The 12,699-nt window shown below is 45.1% G+C and overlaps 1 pseudogene; it reads left to right on the plus strand.

The window, feature by feature from the left end:
* LOC140711533 (succinate dehydrogenase [ubiquinone] flavoprotein subunit, mitochondrial-like) overlaps positions 1-12,699 on the plus strand; it is a 44,059-nt pseudogene that overhangs the window by 1,380 nt on the left and 29,980 nt on the right.

Below are 12,699 nucleotides of genomic sequence, written 5' to 3' on the forward strand. Positions count from 1 at the left end.
AAAGCCCATGGTCATTGGGGCATTTTAGGGGAAACGTTAGCTTGTGATTGGAGAAAAGCTAGGGCTGGTGCCTTTGCTGTCAACCCAGATGGTGCCCAGTGTTCCTTCTGCAGCCTAAGACCCCGCCAGCGGCGGAGGCACCTCAGACAAGATGGCAAGATAGCAAAATTGAACCAAAATTTAGTCTTGGGTTTTGTAAAAGTCTTTTTATCTTGAAGTTAGCGTTTCCTACAGAAATTCTGCCTGCAAGCAGTATATTTATCCGCATTTCAGATAGGTTTTTTTTTTCCTGAAGAATTGGAGTTTACAAAGTAACAACATAATCAAATTAGCAGAAAAAAAGAAATTAATGATAACCAACTGAGAAATGTGTTTGGAAAATAGATGCTGAGGATAATTTTAGTGAAGTCCAGAGAGAATTTTTAAATCTTATTTTGGCCAGTTCTGTGGTGTATTGATCATTCTGTATTTACAGCTGCTTTCAAGTGACGAGCTTATCAGACTTAGTTTTTGGTTTCTTTTTATGGCCTGGTGCACTGACACAGCTTGCAAACTGTTCCAAAGCAGTTTAATCAGAGGAAAAGTAAAACCAAGAAACTTAAATAGTTACTGGGTTAACTGGTTACTTCAGGTGAAGTTTTTCAAATCCGTGAGCATGAACATCAAATATATTGTTCTAAGACAAATTGATTTCATTTCTTTGAATGGTTTGTTCTGCATATGTTTAATGGTGTTCTAGAAATACATTATTTAGGCCATTATAGTAGTAAACATTTGCTTTGCTTCTTGGGATAATTGTAACAACAACGGCATTCCATTCTGCATTCTTCATGATGTTTTTCCTGATTTATTTGAAAAATTGTGACTTGGTTTTGATATGAAACCTGGATATTAATATTAGTTGGGAGTCTCAGAGATTTTTCCCAAGGGTCTTTAGATAGGGACCAAGTCCAGGATCCAGAGGCAGCCGGCCTACTTGAATCCTCTCTGAGGTTCCGTCTTTCTGTGGGGTTAGTGGGGATTCTGTGGGTAATGTTTGAAACCTTTGGTGGTGCTCTTGTGAACCAGGGCTCACAGCCTGTGCACAGTAGCCATGTGTGAATTGTATTTTAAGTATCCCTGTTTTTAAAATAATAAACACTAAAATTCTAGTGAGAATAATTACACATAGTTGTAAAAGAATCCGTGAGTATACCACCGCCCCCAGTTCATTTTCCATGAAAGCAATTCCTGTTTCTGATATTGACTTCTGGTGTTTGTAAGACCTCTGTTTCTTTAGTGGATATGCAGGTTGTGCAGGTGCATTTTTATCAGTTTTAGACTTCTTGCCTGGAGAGGGGATTTAGTTCACTTAAACTACCCTACTTCCGCTTCTTCCTGATACGGTCATGCGTGTTTAGGTTCTTCGCTGACTGCTTTTGTGATTGTATGGGTTGTACGTGCAGATTAGTTTCTTGCTCATGATTTATAGTTGCATTTGATTAGATGAGGACCCCTCACTTTGGTAGATTTCGGGATTAATGTCTCTGCACTTCTTACTTTCCCCCCTCCACCTCCTAATTCAGTCATCTGAAATTCTATATTGTTAAACAAAGTCTAATATTCCTTTTATATGTTGCCAATTTTTTTCTTAGAGGAAATGTTTGATAGTTTCTCCTAAAAAAATTAATAATTGGCACACAAGACTAGTCTTGTGTCAAAACTAGTTTTCAGTTTTATCTAAAGACTGAAATTGGCTTAAAGTTGGGCTTTCAAATTCAAAACTCTGCCCCAGATTAGATTTAGACGTAGAGGGTGAGTGTCCTTGTCCCCAAAGGGATGGCTTGATAATTTGTTCACGGTTGTGTTATGGGAGCTGCCCCTTTTAAGCTGGCTCTGTGTGTGTGTGGCGGGGGTGGGCAGTGGGTATTCCACGTCAGCATCCTAGAAAGAACAAATCAACATTTAGTGATCTCACTGTTTCTACTTACATTTGGTGTAATACACTGTTGTTATTGGTGCTGTTACCTGTGTTAATAGGGCAGTTTACAAAAGTTTCAAGAACATTTGTATTAAAATTATTTCAAAGACTTATTTCTTAAAATATGATTTTACCATGACAAAAATTATGTTAAGGTAGAAGAATATTTGTTCTTTCTCATTTATTTTCTGAAAAAAGAAAAAACTGAATTAGCTTATGTCAATAAAAACAGAGACTAGAAATTGGAGAAATGGAGAATAATTTTTTATTCCACATAATAAGTAATTTCTGAATTGCAAATATTTCTAAATACTTGAAGACCTCTCTCACATCCCCTCTTCTGATTGCTGAGTGTATTTATTTCCTAAAGCTTTTTTTCTTTTCTTTTTTTTTTTTTTTTTTTTTTTTGGAGACGTTGTCTCGCTCTGTCGCCCAGGCTGGAGTGCAGTGGCAGAGTCTAGGCTCACTGCAACCTCTGCCTCCTGGGTTCAAGCGATTCTCCTGCCTCAGCCTCCCAAGTAGCTGGGATTACAAGTGCCTGCCACCATGCCTGCCTAATTTTTAGTACAGATGGGGTTTCGCCATGTTGGCCAGACTGGTCTTGAACTCCTGACTTCAGGTGATCCACCCACCTTGGCCTCCCAAAATGCTGGGATTACAGGCATGAGCCATCGCGCCCAGCCCCTAAAACTATTCTTTATGATATTTCTGAGACTATTCAGTGGTCTTCTAAAATGCACCCAGCAGAATGGAAAATGTATCCTCTAAATGACTGGCCAACCTTAGTGTATGGACAGTGTCACCTCTCACACACAGCCGCTAAAAACTAAACACTAAAACCAGGTTTCTAAGATGGAAAATTTAGGCAGCAAGATGTGTCAAATTGTAGACATTGGCCAGGAAAAAGCCAGGAGCAGCCAGGCAGGGGAGAGTGTGCATCCAACATCCTCCTGTGTGATGAAGGGATGACACCTCGTCCCTCTGGGCTGTCAGCTTTTACTGCTCCAGAATACAGATCTCCTGATTCAGTGTCCAGTGCCTTTTGGACTGACCGCAAGCTCTCATGGACGACTGGAACTGTAATGTGGAAAGGGCTATGATGGAGCCAGTTAAAATGCTTCATTATTTGCAAAATACCACATACAGTAATACGATATAGATGTCTTCCCCTTCTCCACTAAGTAGCATAAATTAAGACTTTACAGAGGAAGTGTGCCTTTTTCATGTGGTATCTGAGTCAGTGAGTATCCTGTTTGGAAACAGGCTTCATCCTGGTTTTCTAGAGTGCCGAGTTGGGGTGGAAAGGAGGACTGGGGGCTCAGTCCTTCCTCGCCCCTTGGGCTGCCCTTCAGGGTTAAGTAGAGAGTCTCAGCTGAGCTCCCTGGATGCACAGGAGCACCTGGGTACATAAGAAGGGGAACAGTTTGCAAGGGGAAGTTTAAATTACTGTCCCCCATAGCATCTGTTCCTTCAGGACACTAACCCTCTGCATCTGTGTCTTCTGTGTCACCAGTGGCCAACAGTGTTGCAAACAGGAACCTGAGGTTTTCACTTCACTATTGATGGGAACAAGAGGGCATCTGATAAAGTTTCAGATTCCGTAAGTTCATGCTTTTTGTTCCATTATAAATGATTTTTTTGGCTTGGGGGTAAGGATCTGTACCAGTTTCTTTTCATATGAGTCATAGACATAAGAGAAAAATTCCTCATAGGTATCCAACGCATGCTGAAATTATTTTCAGTGTTATAATAATCAATTGCAAGTACAAACACAAACATAGATGTTAACATTTTTACTTATATCTCTTATGTGTCTATAAACTAGATTTAAATTTAGATCAAGTAAAGCAATAAAATAAAATGAACAGTATCTGCTGTGTTAGATGATAAAATTCCTACTGAAATTAGGACTGTGGGGCCACTCAGGTGTGGGTTCCTTGGTATTTAGTGTACCTGTTCTCTCTCTGTTGGAAAACTGAAACTTGCTGAGAAGTTCTTTTCTCGTAAGCTCACAATAGCGACTGAATACTCCTTGGCACCTTCTCAGGCATAAGCATAGGCATGGCCCTGAAGTAGAGTTGTGGTCCTCAGTCTGATCCCATGGGACAGATCCCCTCTACCATTCATAGAATCTGATTGTCAGTCCCTTCTCCACGTGCGAATGTGCCCACTTCTCCCTGCACTGTTCAGGGCTCAGCCCCAGGACAGGATGGAGGCCCTGTGTGCCTAGCATTTGCTCCTTTTGTCTTTGTCAGGCTCCTTCACTGTAACAAGAGTCTTCGTGTTTGGCATAGTGGAGCACGTGATTGACAGGTGCATTTTTCTTTTCCAGATTTCTGCTCAGTATCCAGTAGCGGATCATGAATTTGATGCAGTGGTGGTAGGCGCTGGAGGGGCAGGCTTGCGAGCTGCATTTGGCCTTTCTGAGGCAGGGTTTAATACCACATGTGTTACAAAGCTGTTTCCTACCAGGTCACACACTGTTGCAGTGCAGGTAAGAGAAAGGTGCCCCACCGTGCTCCACTCTGCGCAGGTCCCGCCCAGCCTTGCGCTTTCTACCTGGGCAGCCTCCTGCCTCCTCCCCATGCTCCAGCCACATGGCCTCTTGCTATGCCTTGCTCACTCAGCTCACCCTCTCAGCGGTCTTTCCCTGGAGCCTCTTCCCTGGAGACTTGGAAGGGCTGGAGCCTTGTTGTCACTCCTAGTTGGGACTCCAGTCACACTTGGGTTTTCTTTGACCTTCTCGCCTACTACCCTCCCCAGCCACCCCCACCGCCCCAACACCTTAAGAAAAGGAGATCATCTAAAGAGGAAGAATCAGAATTTAGGGTAGGGAAGGAAAGGGCAAGGGTTTTATTTGTCCCTGTACTGCTGTCTTCTGGAACTCTCTGAGGAATAAGACGGTGGTGGGCACACACAGCCAAAGGAAGCAGGGGTACAGGGGAGTGCGACTCTGAGTGTGGAGTTTATTACTTGGCAGGAGGCACTTCTGGTCTTTAACACATGCCCGTAAATGCCATTGGGAAGATTTGTTAATAACATTATCTGGAAGGATTTGTTGAGTACCTTTTCTGTGCCAGATATGTTAGGTAATAAGCATATTACAGGTAGCCTTTCACTCACTGCTCCAGTCAGCCCTTCCTGGAGTTCCCTCTGTCTCCACTACACAGCTGAGGAGACTGAGGCTAAGGGATTGAATCACCGGGCGAGTCGGGGGAGGGTCGTGACCCGGAATCTGTCGGGCCTCGCTGCTCCTCTGCTGAGGTCAGCCCTCACTGGGAGTCACTGCGTGAGGAGTTGGCTTTCTCTGAATCCCCCAGTGGGTGGATTTGGACCTGGAAGACAAAGCTGGGGCTCCTGTTTGTGGCTTGTAAGGAGTGGTTGGTGTTTCCAGGGAGGAATCAACGCTGCTCTGGGGAACATGGAGGAGGACAACTGGAGGTGGCATTTCTATGACACTATGAAGGGCTCCGACTGACTGGGGGACCAGGATGCCATCCACTACATGACAGAGCAGGCTCCCGCCGCCGTGGTCGAGGTGATGGGCAGGGGGCTCTGGGCGCCCTCGTGGCCTGTTTCTAGCCAAAAAGAGTACTGGAAAGAATGTAAGCAATTGAGGCAGATGTGGCCGGCCGAAAGAATGGTGATGAGCAAAGCTCACAAGAGGAGTCTTTTTCCATCACGAACTGTGCATTACACGTAACAAGAAGACTTCTCTTTGATGAAGTGTTGACATTTTCATAAAATAGGTTACTTTGGGTTTGCAGATTTGTGTTAAAGTTGTTCAGTGTAGATGAGCTATGAATATCTTGACTCCTTTAAGGTAATAAGGTTTTTGTTTGTTTTTATCTTTCACAGCTGGAAAATTACGGCATGCCATTTAGCAGAACTGAAGATGGGAAGATTTATCAGCGTGCATTTGGTGGACAGAGCCTCAAGTTTGGAAAGGGCGGGCAGGCCCATCGGTGCTGCTATGTGGCTGATCAGACTGGCCCCTCACTATTGCACACCTTATATGGAAGGGTAAGGCCGCCCCCGGTCCAGCTGAGACAGGACATGTAGTGCTGGGGCTTATGGTGACAGCGGGGAATGGGTTAGCGTGCCCAGTGAGTCCGCCAGAGATTATGTAAAAAGCAACAGAGAACAACGGTGTAGGACATGCAGCGACTGTTGATGTGAAAGGACCAGGCATGTGCTGTGAGAAGCTGTCCCTAAGGCAATATGTTATTTCTTTATCTATTTTGGAAAGTTGAATTGATAATCTTATATGCTAGGTTTTTAACTTGGGATATGTGATGCTCAAAATATTAGAACAGAGCAAGCAGGCCAGGCACAGTGGCTCACATCTGTAATCCCAGCACTTTAGGAGGCCACGGCAGGAGGATCACTTGAGACCAGAGGTTTGAGACCAGCCTGGACAATATAGAGAGACCCTGTCTCTACAGAAAGTTTAAAAATTAGCTGGGCATGGTGGTACATGCTTGTAATCCCAGTTACTCAGGAGGCTGAGGCAGGAGGATCACTTGAGACCAGGATCACTTGAAACAGTGAGCCATGTTCATACCACTGCACTCCAGCCTGGGCAACAGGAGACCTGTCTCAAAAAAAGAAAAAGAAGTATTTTAAGGCTGTTTTACCACCTCTGAGTTCCTGAATGGGTTGGTTTTGTTTGTTTGTTTTGTTTTGTTTTGCTTTGTTTTTGAGACGGAGTCTCACTCTTGTCACGCAGGCTGGAGTGCAATGGCGCAATCTCTGCTCACTGCAACCTCAGCCACCTAGGTTCAAGCGATTCTCCTGCCTCAGCCTCCTGAGTAGCTGGGACTACAGGTGCACGCCACCATGCCTGGCTAATTTTTTGTATTTTAGTAGAGACAGGGTTTCCCATGTTGCCCAGGCTGGTCCCGAACTCCTGAGCTCAGGCAGTCCACCCGCCTCAGCCTCCCAAAGTGCGGGGATTAGAGGCATGAGCCACCACCCCCAGCCATGGATTGTTTTAATATTAATTGTTATCACTGGACAAAGACTTGAGGTGACAATAGTTACTGGGTAATCAAGGTCAACTTTGGCATGACCAAATAATATTCTGAACAGTATTGATTCAGAGCATTCAGTATTCTGAACTTTGTTGTTTTCTGATGAATGGGGACAGACCATTAATTTGCAAGTTGTTAGAACACCAGTGCCTTCTCTGTGGCTGAGTGCATGGACGAGTGTGTGGTGGGAGGAGAAAGCAGCTCCGTCTGGAGCAGGAGCTGTCATGTGGGGAACTGGCCCAGGCTTACGAGGGCAACTCGCACTGGCTGAGGGAACAGCAGGTCCAGGCGGGCAGCGCTGTCCAGTGCCTACCTTTCTGCAGTGCTGGAATCTGCTTGTCTGCAACCGTCCGCGTTGGGAGCTGCCAGCCACATGTGGCTGTTGCTAATGTGGCAGGTGTAGCTGAAGAGCTGAACGTTTGATTTATTTTAATTAATTTAGTGGTTGTGTGTTGCCAGCAGCTCCCCCCTGGGCTGTGACCCCATGGTCTGTGGACCTCACTCTGGCACCAAACTCTGAGCGGAGCTGCCTGTGGCCACCGGACAGTGTGGAGTGCCTCTTCGGGTTGTGTAGAAATAGGAAACATGTCACCAAAGTAGGAGCTGTTGCTGCTGCGTTCTCTAGCGCACCTGCCTTGTCTGTGCTGCTCGGTGTGGAACGCCTCTCGGGCGCTGACAGCGTCCTTGACTCTGTTGCTGATCTCCTTGGATTTACCTGGTCCATTTGGATCAGGTTCTTTCACCTATTCACATGAGCAAATACCACCTTAAAACCTTACAGGTTGGCTTAACACTTCCTGCCCTTTGTTTTCCTTTCTTTTAGTCTCTGCGATATGACACCAGCTATTTTGTGGAGTATTTTGCCTTGGATCTCCTGATGGAGGATGGGGAGTGCCGTGGTGTCATCGCACTGTGCATAGAGGACGGGTCCGTCCATCGCATAAGAGCAAAGAACACTGTTGTCGCCACAGGGTAGGACTCTAATTTCTACTTTATTTCATTTATACAAATGAATAACTGTCATTTAGAGTTTCTTTATTTTAATGAAAATGGAGGCATTGTAGAATAACGGTTCAGACACAGGCCTTGATATAACCTTGTGAGGGTGATGGCCTCTCCCAGCCGTGGTTGCTCCCCTGTGAAGGGTAAGGACGGGAGCACCTGCCTCAGGCGGTGAGAAAGCATGGTCCTCAGTAGACGGGGGTGGCTGCCATCAGGGTCACAGCTTACCTCTCCCGATTTTAGATGCGGAAACTGCGGCCCGAAGAGTCCCATGGGGGTTTCTGGCAAAATCCCTCTTGTTTTAGTGGGTACTGTGTTAATACTGATTCCTGGGATGGGTAAGTCCTTCTTCTCCACATAACGAAAATAAGTAACTTTAATTTTATACACTGTCAGTTACTTTAACCATTTTCAAAGTAAAAAGTGTCAGTATAGTGAAGGAAAAAATCAGCAAAACTACAGGTTAGGAAAAAATATTTTCCAAACCATATATCTAATATTATCTTTCTACCTAAAATAGCAAAAAAACAACCCTACTGAAAAACAACCTACTAAACCCTACTAAAAAACAACCCTACTAAAAATGGGCAAAGGACTTGAATAGACATTTTTCCAGAGAAGACAAATGGCCAATTGATGTATGAAAAAATGCTCAACATCACTAAGCACCAGAGAAATGCAAATTAAAACCCCAATGAGACATCATCTCATCTCACTCCAGGTAGAATGGCTGTTACCAAGAGGACAAAAGAGAGCAAGTGTTGGTGAGGATGTGGAGAAAAGGGAACCCTGTGTGCTGTTGGGGGGAATGTAAATTAGTACAACTATTGTGGAAAACTCTGGAGGTTCCTCAGAATTCACAGGACTACCATGTGCTCCAGCAACCCCATTTCTGGGTGTATATTCAAAGGGCATGAAATCAGAAGCTCAAAGAGACGCCTGGACCCCCATGTTCATTGCAGCGTTGTTCACAGTTCCCAAGATGTGGAAAAAACCTAAATATGTGTTGATGTTTAAGGAAAATGTGTGTATACGCAGCTGAATATTACTCAGCTATGAAAACGAAGGGAATCTCGTCATTTGTGACAAGAGGGATGAACCCAAAGTCATTACGTTAAGTAAAACAAGCCAGGCACAGAATGACAGATACCGCATGTCACTTCTATGTGGAATCTAAAAAAGTCAAAACTCATAGAAACAGAGTAGGACAGTGGTTGCCAGGGGCTGGGGGAATGCAGACTGCAGCGATGCTGATGAAAGGTATGACTTCTCGTTACCAGGTGAGGTTCAGAAGGTCTAATATACAACATGGTGGCTATAGTGAATATTATACAGTACGGTGGCTACAGTTAACATTATACAGCATGGTGGCTATAGTGAATGTTATACAGCACGGTGGCTATAATGAATATTATACAGCACGGTGGCTATAGTGAATATTACACAGCACGGTGGCTAGAGTTAACATTATACAGCACGGTGGCTATAGTGAATATTATATAGTACGGTGGCTATAGTGAATATTATACAGTACGGTGGCTACAGTTAACATACAGCACGGTGGTTAGAGTTAACATTATACAGCACGGTGGCTATAGTGAATATTATACAGCACGGTGGCTATAGTGAATATTATACAGCACAGTGGCTAGAGTGAATATTATACAGCACGGTGGCTAGAGTTAACATTATACAGCACGGTGGCTATAGTGAATATTATACAGCACGGTGGCTATAGTGAATATTATACAGTACAGTGGTTATAGTGAATATTATACAGTACGGTGGCTACAGTTAACATACAGCACGGTGACTATAGTGAATGGTTTTTTTTTTTGAGACGGAGTCTCGCTCTGTCGCCCAGGCTGGAGTGCGGTGGCGCAATCTCCACTCACTGCAAGCTCCGCCTCCCGGGTTCACGCCATTCTCCAGCCTCAGCCTCCCGTGTGGCTGGGACTACAGACGCCCGCCACCGCGCCCGGCTAATTTTTGTATTTTTAGTAGAGACGGGGTTTCACCGTGTTAGTCAGGATGGTCTTGATCTCCTGACCTCGTGATCCGCCCATCTCGGCCTCCCAAAGTGCTGGGATTACAGGCGTGCGCCACCGCGCCCGGCGACTATAGTGAATGTTATACAGCACGGTGGTTAGAGTTAACATTATACAGCATGGTGGCTATAGTGAATATTATACAGCACGGTGGCTAGAGTTAACATTATACAGCACGGTGGCTACAGTGAATATTATACAGCACGGTGGCTACAGTTAACATTATACAGCACGGTGGCTATAGTGAATATTATACAGCACGGTGGCTACAGTTAACATTATACAGCACGGTGGCTACAGTGAATATTATACAGCATGGTGGCTATAGTGAATATTATACAGCACGGTGGCTATAGTGAATATTATACAGCACGGTGGCTATAGTGAATATTATACAGCACGGTGGCTACAGTTAACATTATACAGCACGGTGGCTACAGTGAATATTATACAGCACGGTGGCTACAGTTAACATTATACAGCATGGTGGCTATAGTGAATATTATACAGCACGGTGGCTACAGTGAATATTATACAGCATGGTGGCTACAGTTAACATTATACAGCACGGTGGCTATAGTGAATATTATACAGCACGGTGGCTATAGTGAATATTATACAGCACGATGGCTATAGTGAATATTATACAGCACGATGGCTATGGTGAATATTATACAGCACGGTGGCTAGAGTTAACATTATACAGCACGGTGGCTAGAGTTAACATTATACAGCACGGTGGCTAGAGTGAATATTATACAGCATGGTGGCTATAGTGAATATTATACAGCACGGTGGCTAGGGTTAACATTGTACAGCATGGGAGCTATAGTTAATATTATACGACATGGTAGCTAGAGTTAATATTATAACTTGAAATTTGCGAACAGAGTAGACCTTAAGCGTCTATATCTCCAAAAAAACGATAATTGTATGAGGTGATGGATGTGTATTAACTTGATTGTATCATCAGTTCACAAAATATATCAAATCATCACATTGTACACCTTAAATATATGCACTTTTGTTTTTTATTTTAATTCATCAATCATACCTCAGTAAATCTGGGGGAAAAAAAGCAAAATCCATAAAAATTTTAAAATTTTCATTATAAAAGTAGCATATGCTTATTGGGGAAATCTTTTGAACAGCACAAAGCTAAAATACAAATAGGGCCAGGCACGCAGTGGCTCATGCCTGTAATCCCAGCACTTTGGGAGGCCGAAGTGGGAGGATCACCTGAGGTCAGGAGTTCAAGACCAGCCTGGCCAACATGGCGAAACCCAATCTCTACTAAAAATACAAAAATTAACTGAGCATGGTGGTGCACACCTGTAATCCCAGCTACCCGAGAGGCTGAGGCGGAAAAGTCACTTGAACCTGGGAGCCGGAAGTTGCTGTGAGCCGAGATCGTGCCACTGTACTCCAGCCTGGGCGACAGAGTTAGACTCTATCTCAAAATAAATAAATAAAATACAAATGGAAGTCCGTTCTCTGATCCCAGGCTTCTATCCTACCTGCATAGGGTAGCAGCTCCACTGGTATGGCCCCCAGTGATGTGTGTGGGGTGTGTATGAGTAGAGGGTTGTGTGCACACAGACAGCACTGAGAAGATGGTGCCCGGGGGCTGCTGTGTCCATTCTGTGATCTCACCAAACAAGAGGTCCGGACGTGGGCCGCTGTGTGCAGTCACTGCTGTCTGTTGTTTCCAGAGGTTACGGGTGCACCTACTTCTGCCCACACCAGCACCGGTGACAGCATGGCCATGATCACCAGGGCAGACCTTCCTTGCCAGGACCTAGAGTTTGTTCAGTTCCACCCCACAGGTGGGGCAGGACACCTTGCCTGGCAGGCGTTCAGCTCATGTGTGTCTTGTAAGCTCTACTTGTAAGTTGTAGGCAACTACTCATCGCTCCTCCATAGGTTTATGTGGTAACGTGGTTTTGAAGATCAGCTTTCTCAGCTCTCAGGTCCTAACTTCAATGTCGTTTCCTTAAGGAGACTTTTCCCACACTTCCCTTCCCCTAAGGCAGTTTGGGCCAGCGTTTTATGCATTTCTGAAGAGCCCTAAACCCTGCCTTGGTGATACTTGTGCCAGCAGTAAAGCAGGGATTGAGGCCAGGCGCGGTGGCTCACGCCTGTAATCCCAGCACTTTGGGAGGCCAAGGCAGGCAGATCACCTGAGGTCAGGAGTTCAAGACCAGCCCAGCCAACATGGTGAAACCTCATCTCTACTGAAAATACAAAAATCAGCATGGCGTGGTGGCATGTACCTGTAATCCCAGCTACTTGGGAGGCCAAGGCAAGAGGAGTACTTGAATCTGGGAGGCAGAGGTTGCAGTGAGCCGAGATCGCACCCCTACACTCCAGCCTGGGCAACAGAGTAAGACTCTGTCTCAAAAAAAAAAAAGTTAAGCAGGGATTGTTCAGTGTCCCTCTTCACAACGAGGTTGTCAGCTCCTCGGGCAGGCAGGTCTTCTCATTCGCTGGGGTGGCCCACGCCCAGCGCGTGGCAGGGTCTCCATCAGGGTTTACTGAGGGAGCATTCTGAGAGCCGGGAGAATGCCGTGGAACCCAGAAGCAGCACAGGCAGATTTCGGCTTTGTAGGAGAACATGGAGCTTCCGCGATAATGGGGTGTAAAGTTAGGGCACAGC

Source organism: Chlorocebus sabaeus, chromosome 4 (assembly GCF_047675955.1).
Source record: "Chlorocebus sabaeus isolate Y175 chromosome 4, mChlSab1.0.hap1, whole genome shotgun sequence".
NCBI classification, from domain to species: Eukaryota; Metazoa; Chordata; class Mammalia; order Primates; family Cercopithecidae; genus Chlorocebus; species Chlorocebus sabaeus.